The sequence below is a fragment of the Eleutherodactylus coqui genome, chromosome 6, assembly GCF_035609145.1.
Source record: "Eleutherodactylus coqui strain aEleCoq1 chromosome 6, aEleCoq1.hap1, whole genome shotgun sequence".
Lineage (NCBI taxonomy): Eukaryota > Metazoa > Chordata > Amphibia > Anura > Eleutherodactylidae > Eleutherodactylus > Eleutherodactylus coqui.
The window spans coordinates 24,020,294-24,034,854 of record NC_089842.1 but is presented as its reverse complement, the minus strand read 5'-3'; the positions used below and the strand labels follow the sequence as shown (position 1 = coordinate 24,034,854).

Sequence of the window (14,561 nt, the reverse complement as noted above, 5' to 3'; positions counted from 1 at the left end):
GCCCAGACCGTCATCATGAGTTCTTCCAGATATCTTTTCCAGCCACCTGGCTTCACGTTGGAAATATTTACACAATCTCCTCATCTGTAGTGTCCCAGTGTCTGGCCTGAACCCACAACCTCTTGTGTTCCAGTCGGCAGCTCTGGGACAGTTCCTTGCTGAAACTTACCCTTGTTCTATGTTTCCTAGCTCCTGCTAAATTTACTTCCTGTCTCCCTGTTTTGGGTCTGCCCCTACTAATTAGGACTTCCTATATAAGCCTAGCCCTGCCACTCCTTCAGTATGTGATTATTGTGTTCTACCACCTTTATCAAGCTTCTCTTCCTCCGGCTCCTCTCCAAGCATACCGATACCTCCTGCTACTGACTTTGGCTTCCATTGACTACGCTTCCAGCTCATTTCGTTCCCTAAATTTCTGTTGATTCTCTGGATCCCTTGGTTCTCTGCCCACAATCCCTCTATCAACTGTGAATCAAGGACTATTGCTTTCCCTTCAGAATTTTGTAAAGAGAAATGCCAGGTAGCACCATTCACCACTGAACCAGTGTAAGACACTGTGGATGATCAACAGGACTTTGGGAAGGTACTGGCTCATTACCACATGTTCAAGGATGTCTGCAGCAAGAAGAAAGCTGACCAGCTGCTACCTCATCGACCATATGATTGTCCTATTGAGCTTTCTCCCTGGATCTTCTATTCAACTTGGGTATATCTACAACCTCACAGAACCAAAGTTAGAGACCCTTCTGCAACATTTCGATGAGAATCTAAACATGGGCTTAATCCGATCATTTTCCTTCCCTGCAGGAGCACCCATTTCTTTGTTAAAAAGAAGGACTCTACTCTTCAGCCACGCATTGACTACCAGGAGCTAACCAAGAATACTGTTAAGAATCGCTATCCTCTCCTGCTAATTTCAAAACTGCTGGAGAGGCTTTGGACAGCCAAGGTCTTTACTAAACTAGACCTCAGAAGAGCATGTAATGTTACGGATTCGCTACGGAAATGAATGGAAGATGGTTTTTAGAACAAGCTTTGGACACTTCGAATCTCTAGTGATGTCATTCGGTCTCTGCAATGCTCCTACTACCTTCCAGCACTTCATCAATGACGTATTCCGAGACTTGTTCGATTATTGTGTTCTACCAGCTTAATCAATCTCCTCTTTCTTCGGCTCCTTTCCAAGCATACCAATACCTACTGCTGCTGACCTTTGGCTTCCATTGACTACGCTTCCATCTCATCCAATTTGTACTGCATATCGATACCTCTTGCTGCTGACCTTTGGCTTCTATTGACTATGCTTCTGTCTCATCCATTTGTACTGCATACAGATACCTCCTGCTGATGACATTTGGCTTCCATTGACTATGCTTCCGTCTCATTCATTTGTACTGCATACCATGACTTCCCGATAACTACTCCTGGCTATTCTGACTACTCTCCAATGACCGGCTCGGCTATTACACCTGCGGCTCCAATTCAGCATTGGTAAGACGCGACACCCAGCTAGTAATAATGCCACCAATTGTCTAGTGAGAGGCCTACAGATGTGGGTCAGGAAGGGTATCAAATCTCCTTAAGGAGAGTACCTAGAAAGTGTGAGTAGACTTATAAGGCCATCCATGCCCTTTTTATGCAATGCATTTCATCAAATAGATTTTTTAAAATTCCCTCAACTCCACCAAACCCAGAACCAAACTGGACTGTAAGTTCAATAGCCAATCTGCCCCTCCATTCTATGTGTCCAAAAGATAAATACCCAACAATAAATGTCTCCTCTCTGTGCCCCCTACAATGAATGATGCCTTTATTTGCCCCCCTCTGCACATGACATCAGTAGATCGCAGCCCTCACACAGTTGACTACAGCCTAGTAGTTTGTGTATCTTCAGTTGTCCTCCCCTTTGTCCTGCTACTCTTGAGACAATGGCCAGCAGGAGGCAGTGGAGGAAGATCTGCTGGGCCATATACAAGTTAAATACAGTTACTTTTTTCTCACATGCACCCCAAGCAATTGCATCCCGCACCCAGTGGCAGAACCGGCTCTGTCTTGGAGATTTGCCAACTCTCCGGGGACTGCAAAAGATATCTTCTTTTCTTGTGAGCCTCCAGGATGTTCTGAGAGTTGGCGAGGACGCAGATAATACACAGTTGCAGCTTTATGTAGTCTGTAAATATACATGTTATTACCCTGGTAGCACAAATCAGTTTAGAATCTCACAGTGGATGGCATTGTTATTACCCCCAGAATCTGTACAGATAGTAACAAGGAGACATTAATTCCTTTTGTGAGTCTTGGCCTGATATTAACATCGTCTTTGTCTACACGTTGCATAAAAGATAACACCCGACATGACGTAACCAGGAACTAAATGCATGTATAATGCAAGGAAGATGTACAACCTGCTCACACCCACAGAGACCTATGTAATCCCGAACATCTCTGCACCGGCAGAAGATCACAGCTGAGACCTCTCACAGGTAGCTACCTGCTACTACTCGCCTATAGCGTCTCTGATACACTGTAACAATGCCTGCACATGTGTCAAGATGAGGACAGATCTCCACTCACCGACAGCAAGCAGAGGTCTTGCAATTTCTATTTTTTTTTATTGTATTTTGTATTCTACAGGTGGAAGGTGAAACTCCAGAAGTGAAGATGAGATCCATCGATGTGCTGCTGCTGTTATCGCTGAGTGAGTATTTCTCCGTGTTTGGGGCAGATTTCCACTTTTCATAACATTTTTGGTTTAATCAACAAATTACTGAGGCGGAGGGGGTATCAAAAGTACAAAAAGCTCTTCATAGAAAAAAAACCCCTTAAAACAAAATTTTTAATACATTTGAAAATGCCTCTTATTAACAATCTTGCGAATTTGATGCTCCTATCTTAAAGTCAGTGGCAAATCTGTTTCTCCATTTTTTATGGCGCCTCCTCTGAGTGTTCTTACATGTTGAAGCCTTGTTTCTGGTGTTATTGGGTAGTTTAGTGATTTTGTATCTGGCCTGAACCTCTGATTACTGGGGACTTGATTGTGCAATAAACTAATAGTGGAAAGAAATTCCTTTAGGCATTAGGCTCTTGATGCAGTAGGATCTTCCTAGAGAAATGTGTTCCAACTTTAGGAAGTATTATGCCTTGGAGTCATAATAGTCTTGTTGCTGAAAGCACTAAGCGTCACTACTGAATGTACATGCTCTACCTGAGCCAGTTTATTCCTATTTTTGGAAGTACCATTCTTCATTTTTGAATGTAGATACTCCCCTAAAAGCTAATAGACTTCATCTACATGAGATTTTGCACTTTACTGTTGGCCTGGGTCATCACAAGGGACCAGGCTGTTAGCCGAGGCATTCTTTATCATGTCAGCATATGTACTTTGAATAGCAGTCCTTCGGATGCACCTAAAGGATTAATAAGCCATCTAGATGAGACTCAGCATTGATTTTTTGAGTCATCAGAAGTAACTAGACATCAGGTTTCTACACTCCATTACACCTAGTTAATATTGGGTGCCTTCAGTTGTAAGTGTCATGTAGCCCCGTTTTTTTAAAATGTATTAATTTGTTTTTAGGTAGTTGTTTTCTGGTTTAAGTGACTCAAAATTCTTGATTTGCAGTTTTTGTGTTGATTTTTAGATATTTTATGTTACTTTTTTCATTTACCTACAAAGCTACATTCAGAGTTCTAAGTGGTGACAGAAAGCGTCCCCGCCGCACCCCGCTGTCATGTGACCTCCGAGCTGTATTCTCTCTGTGTCATCATATATATAATATATCCTGAGTGGGTTTATTCTGGGGACATAGATATCAGGGCTGCAGCGGTTGCGATTAGTCTCCGTGCGTCCTATCACTGACACTGGGGGGGGTTGGATCCTGTCTCACTTGTTGCGCTTCTGTTACAAATAGTTGACAACGTTTTTTGCTAAAAGCAGGAAAAACGCCGCAGTTCTGGGGAGAAATTATAGAAAAAAAGGGCAGACTCCTGAATGATAGTATCAGTATTGTCCCTTACGGAGCTTGCCTTTTAATACAGTATAGACTAGTGATAGATGAATTTCCGGCCGGACTTTGGGGTCTGCAACTCGTGCAATCACACAGCCACCCCTGATAAAGGGGGCGCTACACGTGTCCTGACACCTACAGCCTGTGAACACTGCAAATCTCACTATTCCTTGTATAATGGTATTCGTTTTACATTGCTTATCACTGCTATTAGTTTACTGTACGTTATCTGGTCACCGTATAACCGTATTTTGAGCAGTATATGTTGGTATTACTTACAGTACATTATTTTGCAGTGTGCTGTGGTGACAGCGCAGAATTGTTATTTAGATAACTTTTTGGAAGTGGACCTGATGTACGGTACATTTATCTGTCATCATAATAAATGACGCTGATAATTATGTTTAACTGAATGTTGTCGTTATGACTGTACACCATATGAGAGGGCGGGAGGGGGTGCTTCCAGAAGTTACCGCACAGTGCATCTAGAGGTATAAGACTGTTCCAAGCTACAGTTTCCCTGCAGCTGCTAAAGGGGATGATTCTGATCATAACACCTTCTACAGGAATTACTATTTAAGCGATTCCCTTCTGTAGAGATGTAGATACACCAAAGGTGAAGTGTTACCATAACAGATTATTAGTGTACAGGGGGTGGACAAAAATATGGAAACACCATATGAAAGGAATGCCTTAACCCCTTAGTGACGGCCCCATAGTGTTTTTACGTCCTGCCATTGCAGGACATGTATGGAGTGAGATAGCGCTGCTATATCCCTCCATACATTTCTCCATATCCCTCCATACTGTTTACTGCTCACACCTGCAGGCAACATCCCCAACAAGCCGCACGGCCAATCAGTGCTGTTAACCCTTTAAATGCCACAGTCAATTCGGACAGCAGCATTTAAATCACCTGAACGATGTTCAGGGATCCCGTATGCCCCCCCCCCCCCCCCTCGCTATAAGATTGCTGGGAGCCATACAGGCGTCATGGAGGCCGGAGGCCTTTGAAAGGCTCCAGGGCTTTCTTGGCAGACTGCCTATCAAGCCATCCCCGTCGTGTGGCTTGATAGACTGCCTGTCAGATCGCAGTATGATGTAATGCTATGGCATTACACGATACTGCAGGAGTGATCAAAGCATCGCTAGTTGTGGTCCCCCCTGGGGACTAAAAGAAAAAGTGTGAAAATAAAAACGATAAAGTTTTACCAATTATTAAAATAAATTAATAAACGTTCCACTCCCCCCCACCCCCCTGCCATATTAACAATAAAATAATCTAAATAATAAAGCAAAATACATATTTGGTAAGTCTGATCTATCAAAGTAACACATTGTTTACTCTCCACAGTGAACGTCTGAACAAAAAAGATTAAAGAATGCCAGAAATACCCTTTTATGGTCACCCTGTCTCCAACAAAAAATGTAATAAAAAGGATCAAAAAGTCATATATGTTCAAAAATTGTACCAACAGAAATGACAGGACATACGGCACAAAATGAGCCGCACACAACTATGTCAACGGAAAAATAAAAAAGTTATTGTGCGCAGAAAATGGAGACAAAATAATTTTAAAAAATTTAATATCTTAAAGAAAAAATACAAGTAGTACAGCAAAAAAAATATATAATTTTGGTATCATAATCATTGTACTGACCCGTAGAATAAAGTTATTATGTCATTTTTGTTGCAGTTTGTGCGCCGAAGAAACAAGATGCACTGACAGATGGAGGAATGTCATTTTTTTCCATTTCTCTCCACTTAGAATTTTTTTAAAGTTTTTCTGTACATTATATGGTACAATAAATAGCACCAATGAAAAATACAACTCGACCCGCAAAAAACAAGCCCTCATACAACTAGAGCGATGAATAGATAAAGGAGTTACGATTTTTTAAAAGGAAGGAGGAAACAACGAAAATGGAAAAAAACAAAAAAGCTTTCTCACTAAGGGGTTAAAATCAGTCTCTACACGTCTTATTGAAATATTGATTTATAATCCCATGAAGTTTAAGTGAAGGTAATATGACACATAGTAAAGTGTGTCATATTACACAGTGAACATCTGCCCAAGCAACAAGCTTTCATTGGTCAGGGGTTTCAGCTAGTCAGCTGCTATTACCAGCGGACTCCCAAAACCACGCAGAGCAGGGCAAGAGGTGAAGTAAACACAAATTTGGCAAGAAAGCTCCCAGCCAAGCAGAGGTCAAAATGACAGCTCAGTGCTAATGGGTAAAATCCCATGCATTTCATACAGTGTTTCCATATTTTTGTCCACCCCTGTATGTGTAGCTTTAAATATTTCTCTGCATAGAACGATATATGACTGATTTCTGCTGATTTGTGCTTTGTAGGTGCAGCCTTCATGCTGATGAATATACTCACAGAAACGACAGCCTGTAACGAAGCAACTCCTACTGGTAAGTATTATACATCATAACCGTCCGTCTATTAACGCTTTATACTTTTATGCTCTGACTATTAATGCTGCTCAGTGAACACATCCCAGTAAGCTCTGCTCTCCCCATTACCCAGTAATTACTTGCATGGAAAAATTTAAGGGTGTGTACATTTTTGCAACCAATTCTGTAGTGCTCCAAAGCCTCTAATTTAAAAAAAAACCCATGAAGTAACTTTGGAAAAAGTATTATGAAAAATCTCATGTGTCTGCATGGTAACATTGTGCACCCCCTTACTACTAGGAGTGGTTCAGCAGCTCATTTCCATGTGACCTGAGTGCTGAGCATTAGCCCTGCCCACCACCCAGTACCCAGCATAGACCGAGAACCCACAGGCACACCGAGATGCCTTTAGTATTCTGTGAAGTACCCCCAGCGCCGACCCTGTGATACAGCCAGGGTGGGGGAAAAGCAGGAAAGTGCATGCAAGTATCAGAAGGGGGCCATTCTCCCCACCAGTGCAGCGGCAGGGTGAGAAAGGGGGTTAAAGAGAAGAGTGCTGCCAGGAGGAGGTTCTGCCCCTTTTGTGATGCAGACAGTGGCATTTTAGTATTTTGTCGCCTAGAAACAGTCCATTGGCAAGGCTGGTGGTGTGAGGGAGGTTTCATATCGCCCTTTAGAAAGAGCCAGAAGGCTCAGGAAAGTTCTGGGTACAGGGACGCACCCTACATAAAAGGTTTGCCGCAAAAGGGCCTTGAGGCCAGGGGCCAAAATTTATATGCTGCACAAGCAAGAGGTGTCAATGCTGTGGCTGTGATGGCACGGTGAAATCTGGAATATGGAGGACTCACGATACAGACCAGAAGTGAGGAGAAGCTTTGTTAAAACTGGTCTGCACATCATAGAATTACATGGATGCGGGGGGGGGGGGGGGGGGGTAGTTAGCAGGCCTGCTGACAAGGGTGTCCTTATGGACAGTGACCAGATACTGTGAGATATGGAGGACTATAGAATGCTGCAGTGTGTTCATGGAAAATTGTATTTCCAGTTTGAGTGTGATGCTTTGAATTGTTGGTACGTGTGATATATATGATGTAAGGACGTAACAAGCCACCTGGAGTATGGAGAGCAATGTGACATAGTTTTCCTACTTTCCTACTAAGGCTGTCCCGGCTGGCTGACAGTTTACCTTAGCCACACTGTGCTGGTCCTCGCTGTCTTCAGATACTCATTTCACACTCTCCATCTGGCAATGGTTTCTCTGTGATGCCCTGCAGACTCCATCCCCCTCCCTCCTCCTTGGACTAGCGGGAGACAAAGGTCCAAAACGAGGATTGTGAAAAGATGGCATTAACCAAAAAAAGCTCTCCAACGGCTCCTGGCCTTTCTCCCCACAACAGGACGCCCTAGGCGCTTGACCTCCAGTGCCTAGCTGCAAATACAGCCATGAGTTGCACTACTAAAGATTGCTGTGTAGCCCTGCGACCTGGAAGTCAATGGGGGCCACAGAACAAAAAAAGCAACCAGTGAATTTTTGCAATCTGCACCTTGCGGCCATGGCTGCCTGCGATTCAGGTGATATAAAATGGTAGTGCAGAACTACACAGCAATCTTTGGTCATGCAACCCCTGTCACAGCCAAAAGTCTCTGTATAGCCCGAGCCTAATTGTTTCTGCCCGCCTTTGTGCCACTTATTCTGTGGCAAGTTGGTATTAATTTAATGTAATTTATTAATTTGGCGCACGTCATCAAAGGGATATTCTGGGACTTTTTTATGTTTTCTATTGATGACCAACAGGTCAGCAGTAGATGATTAGCGGGTGCAGCTTGCATTGAATTCAATGGGAACTGCGGCACAAATGTCTGATGTGTATGGCAAAAGGCAAAAACAAGGCAAAGCTACTGTCAAAAACAGCTGCTAACATAATAATTCCCCTGACCCTCGGATGTGCAAGGGCACCTGCACCATGAGGCAACCTGACTCTGCCGCCTCAGGCGGCAGGCTTCAGGACCTTAAAGGGGCAGCAGTGGCTGGCCAGTATTTATTTTTTACTGGCCATATTAATGGCCGGTAAAAAACAATTGCCAGCTGCGGGCCAGCCAGGCAACAACCCAACAAGCTTTTCACTCACTGCATCAGTAGCTCCACTCTGATCGCCGCTGCCGTCATCAGTCTGTGACCCCTGGCTTCTCCCCCCTTGGCGTCTGAATGCCTGGTAGGGAGAGGTCAGAGGTCACAGACTGACGGCAGTAGCAGCCATCGAAGTAGGCCACTAATGGGGTCATTATTACTAGTGGTGACACTTACTTTTGGGGCCAGTAAGGCGAGCACTATTACTACTGGGGCCACTATTGGGGCAACTAAGGGGGTTACTATTGGAACACTTACTTTTGGGGCCACTATGCGGGCGTACTATTATTACTGGGGCCACTAATGGGGTAACTATTACTATTGGGGCCCCTAAGGGGGTCACTATTGCTCTGTCACTTCAGATAAGTCTCATTGGTTCAAATATGTGTTGGGTATCTTGTGTGGGGGTTTTTTTTTGCATGTGGAGTGGGGGTTGGGGTGCCATTTCACACTTTGCCTCTGGCATAATAAAGGCATGAAGCAACCCGGCCCGTGTGTAACCATGAGGACACATAGGCGCGATTTAGGCATCGGCAGCCCAATTCTTGTGGAACAATCTTGCACATTATGAAGCATGCTACATTTGCAACTTTTTATTTTTACACTTTTTTTTCCCCCAGTTTTATAGAAATTTGATTTATTGAAAGGGGGTGTGGTCTTCCATGATCCCAGACAGTTATTATAGTTTATGCCAGAAACTGTTGTAAAGACATGCATATTGACTCTTTTTCACACTGACCAATAGTCCATAAGTTTTTTCATACGGACCATTGGTCAGTGTGAAAAAGAGCCAATGTACATGTCCTCATAGGCTTATAATGGGGCCGCGTGCTGACAAGTGGCCAGCAAATGTTCCAAAATATGCTAGTGTGCGGGGAACCATCCCCTGTCTCAGGTGCCCCATGTTCAGGCCTATGACTGGTTCACAGCGTCATTTTGGCTACAGTGATGTAATTACATGTGACTATGATGTCACACACGCCATACGGCACATCATCCTTCGGCTCCCACAGGACAGTTCAATGAAAGTAGAAAAAAGTTTTATGCTCTAAGCCCGCTTTCACACGGGCGAGAAAATCGCATTACGAGACGCACAAATCTCGCACGTATGTGAACCCATTTCTTTTGAACGGGGTCATACACATGAGAGTTTGCAGAGTAGATAAAATAAACTATCCGCGCTCCAAGGGAATAAAACGGCTTCAAAGTAGGGAACCAATGTCCTTCTTTATTAATATTCTGAGAGAGTTTATTTTTCTGCAATGCGGTGCGAGAAAATAGCGCAGCATATCCTATCTTTGGCCGTTCCCTCAGAACGCCTCGCATCGTATCACCCATTGTTTTCAATGGGGCCGGCACAGTAGCGCATGGCATGTGAGGTGCATGCGAGTACAATGCAATGGGGAACATGATCCATGATCACTGGATAGCAGACTGTATATACGTGGTAAAAGTAGTATGAAGAAGTGGAGGGAAAGAGAAGGGAAGGACAAGGGGACACAGGTAGGGTGGCTTCACATCCACGTTGGAACCTCAGGTGGGAGATTCCGACACAGCTCCGTTACAAAATACCGGATGAACAAGCACTGCATGCAGCAGCTGAGCAAAAAGGAAATGGAACCTATTATAGTCATTGGGGCCCATTTGGCGCTGTTTGGGTTCGTCCTAAGACATAGCCATTCGGCCATAGGGATTCCCCTTTCCTGCTTTCCGAATGGGGTAGGAAACCAGAACCTCCGACGCAGGCGTGAAACCACCCATATATAGCCAAAATCAGTGAATACGGTCATCAATTAAGGTCAACACACAAAATCAAATACAATGTAAGGTGAGTAATAATGCAACAATGTAGAAAATAGCTGAAATATGTCATAAATAAGAAAGGTTGGGTGCGTAACTACACATAGCGGGGGCAACAGACAGGGGTGTATGAGAGAAAAGGGGACTCGGCGGAACAATGCGGGTAATATGGTAAAATAGGATAAAACACTGTGATGGAATTAGATAGGATGTGCAGTAGTGGTTCACATATAGATTCTGATTGGGTGTGTAGGTCTAGGGGAAAATAGGAAGTATAGACAATAAGTATAGGTGGGTCAGGGTTTACGTCCCTCTGCTCCCTTTTTTGGAGGAGAAAAACTGAAATAATGAAAAAAAAGCTTCCATTTTTTTCCCCATTGATTTTAATGGGTTTGAAAAAAAAAAACCGAAAAGGCTTCAGTTCGCGTCTGTTCCGTTAGGCTTCAGTTTTTTGGGGACAGCGAAATAGCGCAGTCTGCAGTATTATTTTTTCCATCTAAAAAAATGGAAAATTGATGGAACGGAAACCGAAAGCTTTTCCATTTGTCTTCTATTTTCTTTTTTGTTTTTTTTTTTTTAACACCATTGAGTTTATTTCTGTTTTTTATTTCATTTTCTCTACTTCAAAAAGGAGCGTAAACCCTGACCTGACATCATAAACATAGGTTTGGGGTGTGGAATCGTGTAGTATTGAAAGCAAAGATCGATCTGTTTCACATTCATTAATCATGAATATAGTACTTATAATGCAAGTCATAGTACAGACAGTGGAGTGTAATAACACCAATAGATGCAGAAATAGAGACATGAATAGATTAAATGGATAAATAAATGCACAAGTAAGTAACTATCACTGAGCCACTATGTCTTACTCACTGAGCCACTATGGCTTACTCACTGAGCCACTATGGCTTACTCACTGAGCCACTATGTCTTACTCACTGAGCCACTATGTCTTACTCACTGAGCCACTATGTCTTACTCACTGAGCCACTATGTCTTAAGGCATGATGTATGGTGAATGGAGGCAATGAAAGTAATTGGACTTTCATTGTTCCATGCACACCAGCGTGAGAACACAGCGTATCTATTATGCAAAAGAAATGAATCGCAGCATGCTCTACTTCTCTGCGTATGATACAGAGCCCTTCCATGGTCTGCGTATGATACGCTGCCCGTATGCAAAACATTGTGTAGGGCAGTGCTTCAATATGCATCCCTGCTCTGAATTAAAAAAATAAATAAATCACACTGCGCATGCCCATGGCGTCAGATTCCCGGGCATGCACAGTGCATACTCAGCCCATACATGGTCTCTGCCAAGTCCTTGCCAGCAACTCATGGTGTTTTAGGCATACGCTCATGGGCATGAGCCCTTACTCACTGAGCCACCATATCTTACTCACTGAGCCACTATATCTTACTCTCTAAGCCACTGTCATCCACATGATTACAGTATATGCTTCTGTTTTTTATTTTATGCAGCCCCTCCCCCACTAACATTATTATTATTTGCAGAATCGTGTCTCAAGAACCAGACATACACATACTGCGGCACCATGTGCCCCAAAGTCTGCAACGTGCCGCCACGTGACGTATGCAGCAAGGGTTATTTCATAGGCTGCAAATGTGATGACGGATATGAGTTTGTGAATAAAAGCCAGTTAAGTTGTGTCCTACCTGCGGACTGTCCCTAATCATAGGAGCCCGGGACCCTGCAACCCAGCGAGGCGGCCAAATGTGTATCCTCCGTCTTCTCTTATCGCGGTCTGCGGACGCATTCTGTGTTTCTTACAAACTATAATAAAGGATTCGCAGTCATCTTGTGTCTGTCTTGTGTCATCTGATAACTAAGGGTCAGACGTCCTGCATTGTGACAGGATCTAGTTTTCTGCGTATTTGCGCACCAAAGGTCCCCATAGGAGTCAGTGGGGAGTGCGCGAACGTGTGCGCGATACGCAAGGATACGCGGGAAACACTGCGTAATTCCGCTAGAAAAAAAAAAAAAAAAAAAAAACACATTTGGAACGTGTTAGCCATTTCAATCGCTGTGTTTGTGACCCACGCACAAAAAAGTCTTAGTTCATTGCACAAAAGAGTTGCACTAAGACATGCGCAATTGCGCATGCGTGCATGTGCAGCCAGCCTAAGGGCTCCCACACACTTGCATTTTTTTTAACGCAAATGTCAATGGGACTTTCTAATGTTAAAAACGCATCGCACAAAAATCGCTGAGCACAAACTCGCGATGCGTTTTTAACATTAGAAAGTCCCATTGACAATCGCGTGAAAAAACACAGCGATATCGCGTGAAAAAATAATGCAAGTGTGTGCGAGCCCTAACTGTGTTTGCTTCTCCCCTGAGTATTAGGGCTTGTTCCCACAAGTGTATTTGCGCTCGTGATACGCGGGGCATAGAACCCATTGATTGCAATGCGCATTTTAGTCACCAAAAAAATACACATCTTCTGCGCAGTGCAAGAGCCCATTGACATCATTAGGGTCACGTAAAAGCGCTGTGAATAAACAGGAAATCAGTGAGATTTAGTGCCTATATATTTGTGTCCGCAAACGCGCAGTGCTTTTGCGCAAGTATATAAACCCCGAAGATTAAATCTGTACACGTAAACTCATTTTGGCTGCAAAGATACGCCACAGATGTGTCATACAATTGTGCTTATGCCTGTATGAATCCGGCCTTAGGGCTCATTCACATGGGTGTATTTGCAGTCCGTACTATGTGCATATTTTTACATATTACGGACAGCATAAATCCTACTGATTTGCATCCCAATGTCCAGCCGTTCGTTTTTCACGCGCAAGGAAAAAACATTATAGCTAGAGATGAGCGAGCACGCTCGTTTAAGGCTGATGCTCGATCGAGCATCGGTTTTGTCGAGTAACTGATTACTCGACCGAGCAACATGTGGGGGGGGGGGGGGGGCGGCGGGAGGAGCGGGGGAAAAGGGGGAGTGAGAGAGATCTTGCATGGTGCTCGATCGAGTAATCAGTTACTCGACAAGACCGATGCACGATCGAGCATCAGCCTTAAAAGAGCGTCCTCGCTCATCTCTAATTTTAACATGTCTTAATTTTGTCGGTATTAGTGACCAAAATTAGCCCCTAAAGTCTATGGGATTGTGTTAATACGCATTAAACACACATGATACATGCGTATTTATCTATGAAGGCAGGAGAAATCAATGAGACCGTCTATTTTTTTTTTTTGCAAGAACAATGAAATACCTTGAGTTTTGGTGCATGAAAACACTTTGTATTTCACACAACAGAACTGCATATACTCATGTGCAAGAGCACTTACAGGTGGTTATCTGGTTTTCAAGATCCAAAGGCGACGAGGACTGGAGGGAGCCATCCAGATTGCTGGGCGAACGGAGCTTTCAAGGGTAAAGTACTCAGAAAGGAAAACTAAGGGAAGAGAAGAATAAATAGTGAATTTAGCGGCTCCCCCTGCCCCGTAGACGAGGCTCCCCCTGCCCCGTAGACGAGGCTCCCCCTGCCCCGTAGACGAGGCTCCCCCTGCCCCGTAGACGAGGCTCCCCCTGCCCCGTAGACGAGGCTCCCCCTGCCCCGTAGACGAGGCTCCCCCTGCCCCGTAGACGAGGCTCCCCCTGCCCCGTAGACGAGGCTCCCCCTGCCCCGTAGACGAGGCTCCTCCTGCCCCGTAGACGAGGCTCCTCCTGCCCCGTAGACGAGGCTCCTCCTGCCCCGTAGACGAGGCTCCTCCTGCCCCGTAGACGAGGCTCCTCCTGCCCCGTAGACGAGGCTCCTCCTGCCCCGTAGACGAGGCTCCTCCTGCCCCGTAGACGAGGCTCCCCCTGCCCCGTAGACGAGGCTCCTCCTGCCCCATAGACGAGGCTCCTCCTGCCCCATAGACGAGGCTCCTCCTGCCCCATAGACGAGGCTCCTCCTGCCCCATAGACGAGGCTCCTCCTGCCCCATAGACGAGGCTCCTCCTGCCCCATAGATGAGGCTCCTCCTGCCCCATAGATGAGGCTCCTCCTGCCCCATAGATGAGGCTCCTCCTGCCCCATAGATGAGGCTCCTCCTACTCTAGTAGATAAAGGTGGGAAATCTGTAGCAGATAGAAGGGGAAATGAGTGTGAGATGTATATAGATGGAGAGAAATGTGCAAACTTAAAACTAAACTATCTGTGTCCTATCCTCAGTAAGGGTCATCAATAGTAGATTGACGTAGG

General features: G+C 44.6%; 1 long non-coding RNA gene across 1 annotated transcript; it reads left to right on the top strand.

Annotated features, from left to right (window-relative positions):
* Positions 1–2,220: 2,220 nt before the first annotated feature.
* Positions 2,221–12,162, top strand: LOC136631949 (uncharacterized). Its single transcript, XR_010793103.1, has 4 exons — positions 2,221–2,483; positions 2,635–2,698; positions 6,366–6,431; positions 11,860–12,162. It is a non-coding gene; the product is annotated as an uncharacterized lncRNA (long non-coding RNA).
* Positions 12,163–14,561: the final 2,399 nt, after the last annotated feature.